General features: G+C 33.9%; 2 pseudogenes across 1 annotated transcript; one reads left to right on the top strand and one right to left on the bottom strand.

Moving 5' to 3' along the window:
* Positions 1-5,503: 5,503 nt before the first annotated feature.
* LOC114165432 (small ribosomal subunit protein eS4z-like) lies at positions 5,504-16,300 on the bottom strand (annotated as a pseudogene).
* Positions 16,164-18,810, top strand: LOC146882481 (hexokinase-1-like; annotated as a pseudogene). The gene is made up of 5 exons (XR_014985268.1): positions 16,164-16,687; positions 16,823-17,269; positions 17,799-17,949; positions 18,027-18,209; positions 18,549-18,810. The product of XR_014985268.1 is annotated as a hexokinase-1-like (transcript).
* Positions 18,811-19,458: the final 648 nt, after the last annotated feature.

Here is a 19,458-nt window from a genome sequence, read left to right as displayed (position 1 = left end):
GAAAAGGACCTAATTGTTACTAATTTACAAAATCTGGACCTAATTGAGACTAATAAAAATACGAGGACCAAATTGAGATTTTAGTACAAAAACGAGGACCAACGATGTATTTTAACCTAAAAATTAATAAATATGGATCCAAACTAAAATCCAAATTTTAAAAAATGAATATTTAGTGGATCAAATCAGATTAAAAATAGATCGGATCAGGCAAAACAAATTTTTTGCCGACCCCTAATTGTAATAATTGTAAATATGTATGGTAATGAAATAAATGAGTAATAAGTTTAAACTAAATGACTTACTTTGAATTGATAATTGGTCAATTTTATATTAAGAAGAAAGATTGTTTCAAGTCAACAATACAACTATAAAACTTGTTTACAGTGAGTTGTGTACAACTTCCTTTAAAGATAGTTATCAAGAAAAAAAAATTATCCCTGCATTTGAGATAGTGATTCATTTATTTGGAGATTTTGAAATTATTTCAAGGAAAATGATATGTTTAGATGTAGAAATTAAAAGGAATCTGAAATTGAGGAATTTTAAGAAGATATAATAACTAAAATAGTAGAATTTTAAATTCACTCAAAAAAGAAGGAAATTAAAATTCTCCAAATTATGGAAATGCACATTAGTTAGGAGAAAAAAAATTCCACAGGTTCAAAATGTCAAGTTAGGTCAGACAAAAGGTTGAGACAAGTCGGTTCGGGTCGAAGGTTGAGCTGGACAAGATCGGGCTGAAAGTCGAATAGGGTAGAATGTTAAATCAGGCTGGATTGGGCCAAAGGTTGACCCAGGCCGATGGTCGAGTCGAGTTGACTTGGGTCGGGTTGAAAGTCGAGCTGACTCAAAGGTCGAGTCAGGCTAAAGGTCGAGTCGAAGGTCGAGCCGGGTAGAAGGTCGAGTCGGGCCAAACTAGGCCAGGTTGGGCCAAAGGATGAGCTAGGTTGGGCCGACCAAAGGTCAAGTCAGGTTGACCTAAGTCGGGAAGAATGTCGAGTCGGATCGCGTCGGGACTAGGGATGTCAAAAAAATCCGTATCTGCGGGTATCCGCGGATAAAACCCGCAACGGGTAGGAAATGGATATTCAAAATGGATACCCGCTACCCGCGGGTATGAGTATTTTTGATACCCGCATGTTAACGGGACGGGTACGGATATGATAGTATCCGTACCCGTGGATACCCGTACCTGCTAAACTTTACCTTATATATATATATATATATATATATATATATATATATTAGTAAACAACATTATGAGTCTTCATCCAATAATGGTGGTCAGATTCTTACCCCACAAATGAGTAAATTACTTCCATATACTGTGGAGGTATTGATGTGTCTCTAAGACTGGTTATGGACCAACATGGAAGGTAATGAAATTAACACTTTTACTTAGATATTTTAATTAAGTGATTGTTAGAAATTTTTACTGAACTTCTTATGTTTTAAGGCTCTTCTAGATTAAAATTGGACAACATGAAACTTTATACAATGTTGCAAGAGGTGGATATTGATGAAGTTAGTAATTTCTTTAATATTTTATTCAAAAATAAACTACAATAAATTGGTAGTGTTTTTTATTTGTTTGTGTTTCAAGAATCAATCGGAGAAATGAGACTTGTTGATTTAAGCACTAATTATGGTTAAATATTTATTTTTTTAAATATATTTGTAAATACCCGCGGATACCCGCGGATACCCGTGGATACCCGCGGATATGAAAAAAATAGACGGGTACCCGCATAACGGATACCCGACGGATATGGGTATGGGTACTGGGCAAATATTTTTCCAGCGGGTAGGGTACGGGGGAACTACTACCCGTACCCTACCCGCCCCGTTGACATCCCTAGTCGGGACAATGTTCGAGGTAGGCTGAAGGTCAACTTGAACCAAAAGCCAAGACGAGTCGTACCGAATTGGAGGTCGAGTTAAGTTAAACTCAAAGGTAAAATTGAGTTTATCGTAAAATAGAAATTAAATTATTTTATTGAAACAAGAAAATTGAAATTTAAAATATTTCAATTACTTCATCCAAACTAATTATTTAAGAAATGAAGACAAATCAATTGCAAGTAATTCAGTTACTAGGTATCTCAATTTCTTAGAAATGTTGAAATCTCTCATCCAAACACAAAGTTGGTGTTTTGAATAATTTTTCCCTTTCTTAGTGCCCTCAACAAGAAGTTATCAATTGTGAAGAAAGAACATAATTACAACTTGAAACAAATTTAATTTTTTTTTGCAATATTTTTGTATGTGAAACCACTCCTTAGATATTCATGGCATATGAAGAAAAAAATGAGAGTAGAGTAGGGGTAAATGTTTTGGATTATGCTTTTACCACCTAATCTTAGTCATTGTATTGCCAATAAAAAAGAATAGTTACCGAATATTTTCTTCAATTTGATGGCATCTTATTCATGTGGTTGATGTAAGTGAAGTATTTTCACTAAATAATCTTATGCCCCCTTTTTCATTAATAACCCATAATATATGGAATACCCTGCCTTGCTATTCACTTGGCATGTAAGAACAAGACAAAATACATATAACAATAAGATTTCTCTGTAATCATTTATGCATAACATAATTCCCTTTCTTGTGGTTGTTTAGAATTGTCACAACATAATCATTCAGACGTTGGGGTTGACATGTCTCCCTTCTAGGCCTTTCCTCAAGTGCAGTGTTAGGAAGATTTAGGCCCTCTTGTGGGTCATCATGTGTGTTAGGAACCAACCCTTTTGTACTCTCAATGTTAGCAACTATAGTGAGGGAAATTGGGCCTATGTTCCTTACATCACCTCCCTGTTCAAATAACACTTTATCCTCATGGTGAAACTGGTCTCTAGAAAGATCCCATAGTTCCTAGCTAACCTCTTCGAAGGGTATGTCCTTCCACTAAACCAAAACCTAAAGGCAAGAGGTGGGAGTATAGTTATCCCATTTCCAATCGATGATAACTAATTGGACTAAGACATGTTGGTTGTCGAAGATGTCGTGAGGCAATGTGAGTGGTGAGGAAGGAAGAGGGCCCTTATGTGGTCGAAGTAAGTAGACATGAAAAATGTTATGGATCTTTGCCTCTAGAGGTAAGGCTAATTCATAAGCTACTGCCCTTATTTTATTGGTGATCTGAAAGGGACCAAAGAACCGCTTCTGTAGCTTACCAGAGGTTTGACCAGTAACAGAAGTTTGTCTATGTGGTCGCAAGCGTATGTAGACCCAATCACCAATGATAAACTACAGCTCGCGGAGATAAGCATTTGCCCAATGTTTCATAGACTTTTGTGCCTTTGCAAGGTTATAATGTAGTTTGCGAAGAATCTCTTCACGAGTTGAATGCTCGTATTGAACAACATTAGAGGTATCTGTAGGTGTAAAGGAAGGAATAGTGGGCGGTGGGAACCCATACATAACCTTAAAAGGGATTTAACTAGTGGAGGAATTCACTACTATATTGGAACTTCATTCGACCCACAATAGTAATTTGCCCCAAAGTGAAGGTTTTTAATGAACAAAACATCGTAAATACTATTGTATCACCTTATTAACTACCTTAGTTTGCCCCACTCGTTTGAGGGTGGTAAGTGGTCGACTTACGGAGTCCTATAATGAAGTGCAATGAAAGATCCTGCCAATAATGTGATGGTAGAGGAATGGATTGCAAAATACTCGGACTACGCTGTGTAGGAATTTTAGTTTGCTGACAAATGGTACAAGTGGCTACATAATCCTAGACATCCTTGCAAATAGTATTCCAATAAAAATTGCCAAAAGTCTGCTGAGGGTTTTAGCCATGCTTGTATGACCAGCCAACTGGGTGGAGTGGAATTCATGAAGGAGGAGGGGAATGAATGGGCAAGATGATGGAAGCCAAATTTTGTCCTTGTAGGTATTGAAGTCGCGGTGAACAACAAAATCAAGGAAATTCGCTGGTGTAGCATTGATCTTATTTTTCAAGTCTTAGAATTCAGAGTTGGTCTTAAGTGATAACTTGAGAACATCCAGAAAATCCAAGTTCGGAATTGATAACACCAAAAGAGATTCCTCCAAGGAGTCAACACGTGAAAGAGCATCAACTATAGAGTTAGACTTGCCTAGGCAATATTGGATTTTGAAGTCATAACCCAGTAGCTTGAAGAGATATTTTTGTTGCTCGGGTCTCAAAATTGTTTGGTGCATGAGTTCCTTGATGGAACGTTGATCAGTTTGAATAATAAAAGGTCGACCAAGGAGATACTGACACAACTTTTAAACAATTGAGGTGATGACACATAACTATCTGATGTAAGTGGAAGAGTTTTTGAGCTTTGGGAAATATTGTTTGCTAAAATAAGCAACTGGATGGTGATTATGAGATAGTACAACACACATATCGATGCCTGAAGCATCAATATGAATAACAAATGTGGAATAAAAAAAAGTCATTCTTGAGAAAGGCAATGAAAAGGTAAGCGATTGAGGCATACCCAGGGATAAATCTACGATAAATGCTTGTAAGTCCTAAGAAACCCTTTAGAGACTTCACTGATGATGGTGAAGGTCAGTTGCGTATAGCCATTAACTTCTCAAGATCGGGTTGCACTTTTGAACAAAGACAAAAAGGCCAAAGTACTAAATAAAATGCGTGCCTATAAGACATTTACTGGCCTTTAACTTAAAGTGGTTGGAACGTAGCAATTCAAAAACAATCTCAAGGTGCATGACATAAGAGTCCAAAGAGGAGTTATAGACAAGAATGTCATCAAAGAAAACAATGATGAACTTTCACAAATGTGGTTGGAATAGATCAATCATCACTGCTTGGAACGTCGAAGGCGCTTTACATAACCCAAAAGGCGTGACCCAGAATTCAAAGTGACCATTATGAGTTTTGAAGGCAATCTTACAAGCATTTGTGGGTTCCATCAGAATTTGGTGGAATCGAGAGAGTTGATCCAATTTACAAAACCAGGATGCATTGCCCAATTCATTGAGAAATTCGTCCACTGTTGGGATAGAAAATTTGTCCTTGATTGTAATGGCGTTGAGTGCTTGGTAATCAACACAAAAACACCATGTACCATCCTTCTTTTAAAAAAAGGAGGACCAAAAAGGAGAAGGGACTATTGTTTGGCACATTAAATCCCAAAGCTATCATTTTCTGAACTTGGCTTTTAATTTCCTGTTTTTAGAAGTGTGGATATCGGTGGGGACGTATTGAAACAGTAGTGGAGCTAGGCAGAAAGTTAATGGAATTGTTGGTGGAAAGGGAAAGAGGTAGTGATGTGAGGCGGAGAAAAGGAATGAGTATTTGGAAATGAGTTATTGTAAGGAAAAAAAGGGAGTTGCAGGTAAAGTGGATAGGGAAGGAGTGGTTTGGTCAATATCGTATGAGGGAGAAGATAAATGAAGGATGGGGGGTGAAGGCTCCATTGTTAGTTGGGAAGATTTGGGCCCTCTTATGGGTCATCATGTGTGTTAGGAACCAACCCTTTTGTATCTCTCAATGTTAGCAACAAGAGTGAGAAAAATTAAGCCTATGTTCCTTACACTCCTCAATAATAGACAACTTGATACCACGACCTTTGGGAAGAGAAACCCAAGTCTTGGTCCCTCTACCAATGTTGAAATTATTACCCATGTGTGTTGCAAACTCATGACCAGTTGCATCCTCAACATGGATAGTCTCAAAGCTTCCCTTGTGCTTTTCCCTACTCTTGATCACGTCGACTCACCCTTTATTCCTTCCATCGATGTCATTAGCCTTGATCAGTGGGTCAGGATAGCGGATGGTGTGACTATCGTAGGTGTTCAAATATGGGATGCCCTATTGTCCAAATTGAACACAACTTAAACTATGACAAGGAAAAAAGGAAAAATGCAAAATCAAAGCTTTTCAACAAAATTTTCCGATATTCAGCTTCGAAATTTTGACAAGAATGTTCAAGAAGGTGGTAATATTTGAAACATTCAAGTATATAGCAAGTTAGACATGTGGTAACCACGTTTAAATGTACATTACCTACCCATGAAACCAGCACGATATGTCTTATCTATCTTAACCTTGATGTCGATAAGAACATGGCGCTGCATGAAGATGGCAATAACTTCTCTATGTGTTAGAGCATACTTTAGTCTATTTTTATTGACAAAACAAGAAGATTTGTGTTGCAAGATTTTGACGATGACAACCTCAAGGAACCTTAAGCAAATATTGGAAGATTATTTTATTATTATTTAAAGCCTCTTGCAATAAGATCTTGTTTATATTTATTATATAGAAGTTAGCTTAGAAAGTTTTTGTTATTTTTCAAAACACACTATGATAATCGATTATCACTTGTGATAATCAATTATCATAAGTATTTTTCAATTTTCAGAAATAGCTTTGAGCACAAAATAATGTTTTCAGAAACTGTTCTGGAATAATCGATTATTATAAGTGATAATCGATTATGAGTGGTAGTTGTAATTTGTCTTTTCAAATTCTTAACCTAGTTTTCAAAATTTTATTTAAAGAGCACTAAACCTATTTCTAAAATAACCTTTTTGAGTATCAGAAGTTTAGTGTTGTGCTTGCAAAGAAACTATGTGAGTATTTTGAAAACAAGCTTTAAAAAACCTAGTGTGGATTGAGCGATAACTTTCACCAAGTGAATTCTTGAGGGATTAAGTGTTATTGTTATTGCTAGGAAAGTTGATCATCCTTTGTGTGACTCAAAGAAAGTGTTCTTCATCTCTTGTGTCTTCAAGAGAGGTGTATTCTAAACCCATTAAATATCTTATTTGTGATTGTATTATGATTTATTTTAGTGATTAAGTAATCTTCCTGTTTAAGAGATTAACAACTAAACGTAGAGTCTTTTGATCTGAATTAGTACAAATACTTCGTGTCAATCTTCTTTTTCCATACTTTCCTTATTAATCTACGGTTACATTAAAGGAAAGAATCTTTAATTGTAACAGTAAATTTTGGGATAAAATTTGAAGTATTATTTTTTATTAATTAAACCAATTCACCCCCTCTTGCTTTGATAGTTTTTCAAAAAACAATCTAAAATGGTTGGACAAAATCAAATTTTTATTGAGGGTGCTTCTATCAATAGACTTCCATCTTTTGTCAATGAAAATTATCCCTTTTGAAAAGTTAGGATGCAATCTTTTTGGAATCTATTGATAGGGGTATTCAGGATGTTGTGATAAATGGTTTATTTACTCCTGTTATAACTGTTAATAGTGTTCAGGAAGCTAAACCCTTTGCTTAGTGGACTATAGATGAAAGCCTAATAGCCCAATATGATGTAAGGGCAAGAAATATAATTTCATCTCTTTTAACCCTTGATGAATTTTACAACATATCTGGCTACACTAGTGCGAGAGAAATGTGGGAAATCTTAAAAGTAACCCATGAAGGAACTGATGACGTAAAATATGATTGGAAGAACTCATTGATTCAAGAATACAAGATGTTCTGAATGTAGCAGGGGAAAATATCTATGACATGCAAAAATGATTCACATAAATTGTTAACCATCTCACTAGCTTAGGTAAAACTTTTGATTCGAATGGATTAAATATCAAAATTCTTAAATCTTTGAACAAAATTTGACAGCCAAAGCTGACAACCATTACGGAATCACAAAACCTTGTAACCATGTCCATGATGGCTCTCTTTGGTGAGTTGAGAGATCACGAGCTTGAACTTAGAAGATTAAATAAAGAAGAGGATCAAGGAAGAAAGAAAAGCCTAAAGAAGATGAAGATTTTGATGATGATGAAAATTTGAGCTTGATGATAAAGAAATTCACAAAATTCATGAAGGCCAAAGAAAAGGTCAGTTCAAGAGTAACAAAAAGGAGAATCAAGGATCTACCTCAAACTTCAAGTGCTATGGATGTGGAGAAACAGGACATGTCAATGTAGATTGTTCAAATGGCAAGAGAAGTGAAGAAAAGAAAAGAAGAATTTTTTTCAAGAAAAAGGCTTACATTGCTTGGGATGGAAAGCCCTTCAACTCCTCAAACTCAAGCGATTCAGATGAACCAACACATTTCTATTTAATGGCCAACACTGAATCATCTTGAAGCCAAGTAAGTGTCTTTAACAATAATGACGATTATGATGAATTGTATGATGTTTTTCAACAACTACTTCACTAATCCAGGAAATTAGATGTTGCTCATAAATAATTAAAATCTTATTTAAAGATTTATAAAGTAAATTTAAAAAATCTCTCTTGAAGAAGTTTCGAAAAATAACATTTTAATTTTAGAAAATAAAGAATCTACAAATGTTGAGTTTGCATCTTCAAAAGTTACATGTTTGATCTTAATATTCTTGAGAAACAACTTGAAGATGCAACAAGTGGTAAAAATTTTGGACAACCAACTTTTAATGAGAGGGCTTTTAATAAAAACAAGTATGCTTCTAATAACAAGAATAAAAATTAAAGAACCTGGAGTGTATGGGTAGAGTAAGGATAAACTTATTTAAGAAACTCAAGTACTCCTAGATGTTTCTATTGCATGATAAAGGGTCATATATCGAATAAATGTAACATTAAACATTATGGTATTCCAAATGGAAAATATAGATGGGTGTCTATTGTTGTATCTCTAACCTCAAGGACCAAAACAAGTTATTAGGGACCTAAAAGCTTGTTCTTTTATTTTGTAGGAATCTTCAAAAACTAGAAAGTTTATGTGGTACCTTGACAGTGGTTGTTCAAGACACATGAGTAGAGATAAGAAGAAATTTATACATTTCAAAAGAAAAAAACAGGCTTTGTTACATATGGGGATATCAACAAGGGTAAGATAGTTGGAACTGGTGATGTTGGTGGGGAAAATACTTTGGAAATTAAGGATGTGCTACTCATTGAAGGACTAAAACATAATCTTCTAAGTATTAGCCAACTTTGTGATAAAGGACATAAGGTTATATTTGAAAGTGACTACTGCACCATCCACCACAAGGACTAAAAGGAAATTGCTCTAAAAGGTACGAGACACAATAATATCTATTTAATTGATCTTGATCATGCATAAACTAGGAATACAACATGTTTAGTTGCTAAAGAAGAAAATCTTTGGTTGTGGCATAAACACTCCCTTGATTTGTGAGGACCAGAAGATGGCTTGGGTGCCTACACATATCAGGCCAAATGCATAAATGAGTACAAATGAAAATCTCAAGAAAATTAAGATAATATCACTAACACAAGAATATACATACAATGGCACCACCAATCTTGTCAAGCATCAAATGCTTTTGAGCATTGAGCTAGTCCAAGTGGTTTCTTCAACCCTCTAGCTTGAATACATGAGAAAAGCTATAAATTAGGATATGAGGTCACAGTTTAAGATATTATACATTCCTAAATATCATAACAATTATCAAACAGAGAATCACTAAAAACCATTACTTTAAATATACTACTACACTGACCCACCAAATTAGGCCTTAAAAAATGCTAATTTGAAAACTGCCACAAAAACATTTAACAAGCAAAAAACTAGTTAACCACACAGACCAATCAGTTTGATCACATGTCGGCTTTATGTTTAAAGCTGAAAACATAGAAATTAGCAATGCAAGACTCAAAGATCTCAGTTACAATGTAAACCATTCACTAAACCTCACTCACTAACTAGTACACACAAAAGTTGAATAATTAATTAAGTCTTAACAATTGGGTAAATAGAACCCCAAAAGTAAGCATCAAAACTTGTCAAGGTGCATCCCAACAAAATAAATAAATAAACACATACATAAACAAAAGATAAAATAGAGATCAATGGAGAACATTAACGACACTAAAGTCGTGGAAAGCAAGCCATGTTATAAGTGGCCAAATCAGAAACTCACCCCAACCCATTATAACTAGGGAGAAGCATGTTCACCTATAATTGACTAAATTTTCATCAACAAAAGAAAAACAAAAAGATGAATTGAGCTAGCAAACAACATCTCACTACTCAAACAATTAACCAACAACATCAACAGACAACATACCAGAATTCTAGGGATAGAGAAAACAAAAACTTTGGCTTAAAGGATGATTTGGGCATGCTAAATGTGCTTGTATGGACCCGAGTTGCCTCAAAAGTCTTCAATCCTTCGTCTCTTCTTTGCATGGCTCCCGTTGAACTGCTACTTAGCGATGCTCCTAGAGGATGGGTACCTGCAAGCACTCTAATGCTCTAGTTAGTAATACTTTAAGTTAAGGTGTGTGTGTAAAGAATGAATGCAAAGATAGCCCCTTGGCACCATCTGTGGGGACAACAACTCCCCTTGCCCTCGACTAAGGGGCTTGTTCTAATACACCCAATAGTCCCACATCGCTTAGGAGCCAAGATTAAGTGTAGTTTAAATACTCATTCCTCCCTCCACTCTATGAGGCGCCTTTTAAGGACAAAACCATGATGGAGCTCGACTCCAAAGTGGACAATACCTCAAGAATGCGGTGGTTGGTCGGAACACTAAAAGTGAACATAAATTCACACTTTCTTTGTCTGCGCCTCAGAGTGTTAAGATTGAAAGAGACCAAAACTAAAATCCCAGCAATGTTCCATTTCTCTATATACACGAAGATATATAATTTAAAATTAAAAACTTATATTTTAAATTATATAATTTAAAATATATTTTATAAGTTATATTTTAAAATATACAACCTAAAATATAAAATATTTTATTTTAAATTGTTTTAAAATATAAACATTTATGATGATACAAATTGAAATAATTATGAAAATGTTGAGGGCATCAAGAAGTAGGAAGAAATTATTCAAGATATTGAGAATCACAAGTAAGGTCTAAGGTTAATAAGGCAAATTAGATACAATCGACTGAAGGATGAACCTTATGTCGCTCAATTGATCAAATGCCAAGTTTTATGAAGGACGAGAAACAAAGGTTCATGGTTTACAAAATCTTCACAAGGATGGTGTTAGCGAAGGTCAAAAGCACCTTCTGGCATTATCAAGAATCTATTTTGAGCCTTCTAAACCTTACTGATTGTAAACTAGAGAGAATTATATTCCATAGAGATGGAGTATGTGAAGGACAATTTTACCGAATACTTCTTTATGAGATGGATGTCATATGATAGACATGTAGCTCTTTAGAAGCCATTTATTCATCCTCTGTCAAAATGTTGATTGAAGGAAACATAAATCGAGAATAATTATCGACAAAAGCAAGAAACAAATTGAGGAGAACAAAGCAACAATCGTTCTAGAGACTAAGTGGATGTTAACCGCTCAGGCCATATGAGCTTCGAAATCGCTAAGGGTAGTTCTAGGGTTGTTACTTGCAATTTATTCAAATTTGAATTCAAATCTTGTAAATGTTTAGGGCAGTGTTAGAAAATATAAATAGGGTTATTTTTGTATTTTACAATGGTGACAAATTGTGGAACAATTCATACATTCTAAAATGCCACGAATAGGAAAAATGGTTAATCCATTCTTGGTTGTTGCAATTTAGGTCACCACTTTCATTGATTTATGTTACAAGTTTCTTTACTTTCCTTAGTAATTTATTTTTTGCAATCTACTTTAGTGGTCTTACTATTTTATTGCAATTCTATCAATCATCACATCTTACTAAGAAGTGTGATTTAAGCCTAATTCAACTCCATAAAATTGGCTTGTAAGGTAAGTTTTGCACCCACTTATATACTATAAATACATTTTATCTCTAGTCAATATGGGATCTCTAACACACACCCCTCATGCAAGGTATATACATCTCAAACGTGAAGCTAAACATTAATGGGTGGTCCGATAACAGCCTAACAATGGGTGGTATAGATCCAACAAACAACAAATTTCGCTAGCATATGCTCTAACTCCTGGCTTAAATACCATTGTTAAGAAGTGAACTTTAAGCCTAACTCAACCCCACAAAAAAACTTATAATGTGAGGTTTGTATCCGCTTACATACTATGAACTTGCTTTATCTCTAATCAATGTGAGATCTTCAACACATCCACAATTCTAAGTACAATCATTCTTATCGTTCACTTCATCCATTGTTGTCACATTCCATTTTCATGTTAAAAAGAATCCAACATTAAAAAAAAATTATTAACTTATTATGGATGAGATTTTCGTTGAAATCCAAGAAAACAATCGGATTCCTTGAACTACTGAATGAGATTGATACATGAAATTAAAAATCTTTAGGTTAAGCTAATTCTTTGCATCGACGCCGAGACTTTGAAAACATCTTAATTAAGATTGAAAAACTAATATTTATCAGCCCTATAGAAAACAACTTATATCGAAGCAATATAGTTACACAAAAGTGAAAGAAAAAGAAATGACCTTGGAGACAGGTCTGCATGAGTTTACCATTAACTTATTTTTCTTATCAAATATCATTCGTCATTAATTTTTGGTACGATAACAAATTTGAATAGATCTAGTACGTCACTCTAATGGTGTACCATCAATTTACCAATGTGAGATGATATATTTTATTCCGTCTAATATGTCAACGTGTTGAATCAAAGATGAGATACGAAAATATTACTTACATTATTTTTATTTTTATTATAATTAAAACTAGTTTGAGACCCTCGTTGTTTTTCATTTTATTTTTAAAATTTTTATTAAAATAATTAAGATAATTATAATTATATTTTAAAAAATTAATTATATAATTATATTTAAATGTTATAATTATGTATACTTATGGATATAATATTTAAAAGAAGAATTTAATAATATGAAAAAAATTGTTCATGCATGAACAATAGTAGATCGTTATGGGACTTAAACTTTATCTTACCGCAATCTTTGAACTTCTCGAATGGGTACTTTTCGGTCATATTCATCATGTCTTCGTTACTCGACACTTCATGGAGCATTGGGGATTACTTACAGAAAGGACTCCAACGATTAAGTCAGCAAAAACTCTCAACAAAAACTCTCAAAATCAAATCTCAAGATTATGGACTAATGAAATGTGTACCTTTAATTGTTGGGATCCACTCTTATTTATAGAAAACTAATCTTATTTTCCTTTGGTTTAGACCATGGACTGGGCCTTGATTATCTCTATAGTGTTCTAGTCCTTTATTGGGCTTATGGGGGCTTGGTTGGGCCCATGTTTTAGGTCCAACACTTTTTCATCATGGTTTAACTGATTTATTCTAAGTTAGAGTATGCGACATTACCGGTTTCGATAGGCGTTTGAGGAGGTCGTATAGTTAATGAACTTGGTCATTATGTAGGCTTAGTTGATTTGTTATTTTTACCGCTATATGTTCAACTTTGGTCTGTGTGGTATTCCTTTAGGCTTAGCCACTATTTGCAAGTTAATGGCCTTTAGGATTGACGACTTTCCTAAGATGGCGACCCATTTAAGTGCTTATGCTATGGTGGCTAACTCCACCATTATGGTACATATCGGCCCATCTGTCTACTACAGTAAACAATTAGTTATTATTTTTGTAATATATATTAGAATATTTCATTATATATAAATTTATGAATAGTAAATTTTATAATAATAATTAAATCGGTACATATTCATGAATTTATATATTTATTTTTTTGTAATATTGAAATAAATGGTTAAATAAAATGAATGCTTTTTTATAATTAAAATTTATATGTTGAAATTTAGTATTTAATATTCAGTATAATAGTTATATTTAAGAATTTAATTTTTATAATAATGTAGATTATAAAATTTGATAAAATAAATATTATTCGATGTTATAAAATTTAGAGTCAGTAATTATATATATATATATATATATATATATATATATATATATATATATATATATATATATATATATATATATAAACAACAGCCTTTGGTCAATATATTAAGTATTTTATTCATACAATATATATGTTTATATATGTTTGTTTAGTGCAATTGATGAGCATAAACAAATCTAGTTTTGAACATTTTGAGGTAAAGTATCCATTATTCAACTATAATGTGATGAAGTATTTCACATAAAAGTCATAATTCATACAAACCATATTAATTATTAGCCAGTATATTAGGTATTTTATTCTTACAATATATGTATGTTTGAATTGTGATCATGAAAGAACCAAGAGATATCTGATGGAGAAGGCATTTTTTGTACCATTGGGCACCTGTCAATATTTGTCCATTCATATACCCCATTAGCATGTATCACAGTCCACATTATAGTTTCCATAGATCAAGTTCCTTGATCATGATTTCTTTCCTTAATTTTCAATCATTCTAGATCAGAATCCAATACATGTTCATTTAAAAATTAAACTTGTTGTCTCCTCGGAGTTTTGAGAATGAACTATATGTAACTATGATGTCACATTTCATGTGTTCTTTTTCCAAATGAACAACCTTTAAGTAACAAAATCTTAAAGCACACATACATAATTACAGATGCACAAAGTCCTTAGAGAAGTCACCAAGAGTTGTCCTTAGGGAAGACTTTTTTTTAATGCAAGGAACTCCGGAGGATAAGAAATAGAAAAATAATGAAGTAAAATGGTTTTTCCCACAAATAATAGAAAATAGTTTGTTTATGACTTTAGGTTGCCCATATTGCAATGACACTTTTGGTACAGGGTTTTATTATTCAGTACGTTGGAAAACATCTAACAAAAATGGCAACAAACATAGAGACACCAAAGCATAAATATCTTAATATAGACTTTGTATTATCCAACAAAGTTAGTTTATTCATAAAACCTCATTTATGCCAAATTTTCTATATTATCCAGAGCTTGTGTTTATATGACATCTTAATCCAAGAAAAATACATAATTCAAAACATCATGCCAACAAAATTACATCTTTTTAACCTACAAATCATGCTCCCAGTAAAATGTATACTATTTGTATTAACAAAGGTAGCTTCCTCAGATTTCTTATCCACACTATCCCTTCTCATAACTAAAGACTATGCATCACAATTGATGTTACTCCTAACACCATTCACAGGAATATGATGGAGAGAGAAACTTTGGGGATGGATTCATCAACCTGAATTCCACACACTCTCACATAAAACACTCTTAGGGTACCATCATGGTGAAGGGTTTATAAGGAGAGTATTCAATGATCTGTTACCAGTTTCTCCGTTGTGTGATGATGCATCATAAGATCCTTTCATATCCACTCACTTCAAAAATCGTCTTATGACTAAAAGCATCATTGGAAATGGAAGAACCATCAAAGTCTACATCAGATTTCCTATTGAAACCTATTTCACAATCAGGCAAATACTTGGAATCATTAAACAATTGAACCAACGCATGGTGAACAAAATATAACAAAAACCAAAATTGAAGCATACATTTGGCAAAGTACAATATGAAGTTAAAATTTAAAGAAACATGGGTTAAAAATAAATAAAATAGAAGGGAAGTTAAGAGTAGGTGCAAACTAAATCATTACTCTGAGTAGAAAAAAACAGCAACTATTGAGTTACAACAAAAGAGGAAGAAAGAGGATGGTGAAGTCTAAAACTAAAGAATTTTATATCACTCAACTATAGCAAACACCACACACACCACCTTTGTTACTAATAGCCAAATCTATGTTAATGTCAGAAGGAGCATAACCAAAAACAAATTCAAAATCCCTCTCCTTCCGCAATTAAACTCTAACCACGAAAAATATTATATCCTAATCTCAAATCATGATCAAGCTGCATTTATATGCATCTACTGTATAACTAAGAAAACTTAAGTCTAGTGAAATTACTTACTTACCCCAACTTATTTTCTTGACAAGTGTCCATTTTTGTGATTTTTGGTCATTCTAAATAATTTTGCGCATCACTTCTCCAATTGACACATGTCAACTCCTTTTTATACTCCATATATTCACTTCATCCTTCTTTCCACCTCCTTCTTCCATATTCATCTTCTTCCTTCAATCTTCAAAGCTTTCCACCTCCTACATTCATATCCATCTTCTTCCTTTTTACACTACAACAAATATGAGTTTTTGTGACAAAAATACAGTGACAAATATAAATTTTGTAACTATATATACACTACCAAAAAATCAGTTAATAGAGGAGGTTATTTAGCAGAGGTTTGTTGGACCTCCACGAATAAATTTAATTAAGGGAGGTTTTTCTAACTTCCATTAAGTTTTAAAGGTTTATTCTGAAAACATTTTAGACTTATTTCAAAATCTCTAAAATACTTTTTTCTTTCCCTCAATTTTTTTCATTCATTCCTCTTCCCTTATTCTCAACCCTAATTTTTGATACTCCACGACCAATGCATCAGAACTCTCCACTGTTGAATTTGGCTTCGCCACCGTCATTTCTCACCCTAATTCTTCCGCAACTATACCGTAGGACACGCTTCGATCCCCTCATATTTTCGTTTTTTTCTTCTTGTTCCTCGAATATGTATGATGCGAAGATCTCCACAGCTCAGATGCACCTGGTGAGTGTAATGCCTTGCACACTATTTTCGTTTCTATTGGAATCGATGATAGGGAGAACGTTTTAGTGTCCCTCTTCGACCTCGTTTGTGTGATGCAGATTTCTAGGGTTAAGATTTATTCTATTCTCATTCTCCCGCTTCCACATTGATTTTTGTAATTAGTTTCACGGTATGACTTTTCTGAAACGAAGCTCTCAAGTGCGAGTGGGAGTAAGAGGAGGGAAGGGAAAACTCTGGAGGTGTTATGGTTTCGAAACAATGGGTGAGAATTTGTTCGCTCCCAGTGAAACATCTTGCTCCTTTCCCTCCATTTTTTTGCTCACTCTATCTCTCACACTCTTTTACTCCAACTTGTGTGGTGATGATGATGTGTTGTGTGGGGATTATTTATATGCAGTGAGTGTAAAGATGGATGATAAAAGAAAATCAGAAATTGAGGGTGAGTGGGGGTGGCTGGTGGGGCCTAATGATGTTGTGATTTCTTATCTTTTTGGTCGTCCAATCCTTTCAATTCATGAATTGGTTTGAAGGAGACTTTATTGGAAGACTATGATCGGAGCAACAGACAATGGTAGCGTCCTTGCTGGCACGCCTCTAACCACGCACTTGATGATGATGTGTTGCACCTTCATGAGTTGGTGGTGCGTTGCCGAATGAGGAGCTCCGGAAAGTGGGGTCTCGCGGTGGCCATGGTGAAGGAGTTTGAGAAGCAGTGTGGGACCCCAATTGCGAAGCTGAGACAGGTGGCTGATGCCATGGACGTTGAGATGCACGCGGGTCTTGCTTCTGAAGGTGGCAGCAAGCTCAAGATGTTGATTACCTTCGTCGATAATCTCCCTTCTGGGTTTGTTCTCTTCAATCCTACAACCCCTTTTCTCAGGATTTGACTTTTTCTGTTTTGATTACACTCTGCTTTCATGGCTGTTTTTTTTTTGTTGTTGTTCATGGTGGTGATGGCTTAGTGTGTTCTTGTTTGGTTTTTCATATTGTTTGGATAAACTTCTTCTGATTTAGCACTTGTATGTATGAGAAGAAAATAATGAGGTGACATAAATTAAGGTAAAATTATCTCTCAGACATGCTAAATTGGAGTGCTTTTGTTGCTCTGATAAGATGAAATTCTCCCTAAACATTATATAGGAGAAGAAAATAAGGTAATTCTGTGACATTGTGGGAGAAATTGGTTCCATTTTTTCTTTTTGTGGTGTGTGTTCTAGGCATTCTAAAGGAAATATGGTGAAAGAGGGGGTTTGAATGACTGAGCTTTTCTGTGTTTTTTGATGGATGAAAAAGAATTTTGTCATATGAATTTGTAACTCTTGAAGGTTTCTTCCTTTTCTGATTCATTCTTTACTCTATTGCATTGTTTACAGAGATGAGAAAGGACTCTTTTATGCGTTAGACCTTGGTGGCACAAACTTCAGAACACTTCGTGTGCAATTAGGTGGGAAAGAGAAAGGTGTTGTGAACCTAGAGTCTGAAGAATTTTCCATTCCTCCTCATTTGATGACTGGTTCCTCACATGTAAGTCTGTTAGAAATTCTGTCAGAGTAATGAGCCTAACCACTCTCTCTAATATATTAATTATCATGGGATTGCAGGAACTGTTTGATTTCATCGCTGATAAACTTGCATAGTTTGTTAGTTCTGAGCTTGAAGAGTTTCACCCTGCCCCTGGTAAACAAAGGGAACTGGGTTTTACCTTCTCTTTTCCAGGGAGACAAACATCAATTTCATCTGGGACTCTAATAAAGTGGACCAAGGGTTTCAATATTGAGGATGCGGTAATTCTCGTTACCTTGATTTTGTTATATTCAATTCTATCTTCCTTTTATTGCTATTCTTTCTTATTGTATCTCATTTGTTCTGAGGATGACTGTGGTGCATAATCCAGATACATGCATGAGTATTCTTCTCTGTCAGCATATACACTATTGCTTTTGCGTTATAGTGTTTTAACTTTGGAATTATTATGCTGACCTTTGATGGTTTCCAAATTTATCATACAAACTCTTTTCCAATGAAGAATCCCTTCGAGTTTTCTCTGCACCTCTCTGCTACTCTTTAATTGAGCAGGCTTCTGACAGTTACTATTGTATTGATTCTGTTTGTGATGTTTGTAGGTTGGAGAAGATGTGGTGGGTGAATTAACCAAAGCCTTCAAAAAAATGGAAGTTTACTAAATCTTATTTAGCTATTATCTGGTACAAGTTTACTTTGACATATATTAGTGACAAAGCAATATTCAAAAGTCATGCAGAAATTTCAGTCTTGATTTTTATTGGCTGAGATAGACTATTGATTAGGCATTGGTTTAGGTTTTTATTTAACTATTATATTTAAGCATGTATGTGGGATTTATGGCATCATGAGAGTTCACTGTTATTCTTTTTTTCATAATGTGAATATTTAATTATGGTGCTAAATAAAAAATGGCCAATTGGGTTTGATCTCAAGACCTTAAGGAATAAGCAAATGTTTTACCACTTAGTTAAACACTATATGTTTTTAAAAGGAATTTTAAAAAATATATAAATATATATATATATATATATATATGATTTTTGTGTATATTTTTTTCATTAAGTATTTTCTTTTTTAATATTTATATTGTAATTGTTAACACTTTATCAAATCATCAATAAAATTAATTTTAGTTCATTTTCCTGTACTTTTTGAATTTATATATTTTATTTATTTTTTATTATAAAAATTTTATTAAATTAATAAATTATAAATGCAGGTGTGTAATTGTAAATAAAGGAGGTTTCAAATTTTCACAAAAAAATAGTCACCAATAGAAGAGGTTAAAACCCTCAACAAAACAACCTCCGCAATATAACTTGGAAATAGAAGAGGTTAAAACCCTCCACAAAACAACCTCCGCAATATAACTTGGATACCAGGGGTCGTTCAAAACCTCCGCAAATAGTTTGTGACGACTCTATTTTTGGAGGTTTAGAAAACCTCCACAAATTAATTTGCAGAGGGTGACAACCCCCACAGATTGAAAAAATAACCTCCACTAAATAA

This window comes from Vigna unguiculata, chromosome 10 (assembly GCF_037176805.1).
Source record: "Vigna unguiculata cultivar grain cowpea cultivar isolate G323 ecotype 2 chromosome 10, ASM3717680v1, whole genome shotgun sequence".
Taxonomy (NCBI): domain Eukaryota; kingdom Viridiplantae; phylum Streptophyta; class Magnoliopsida; order Fabales; family Fabaceae; genus Vigna; species Vigna unguiculata.
Note: the sequence above shows the minus strand (reverse complement) of the source record. Positions and strands in the feature narration are given on the sequence as shown.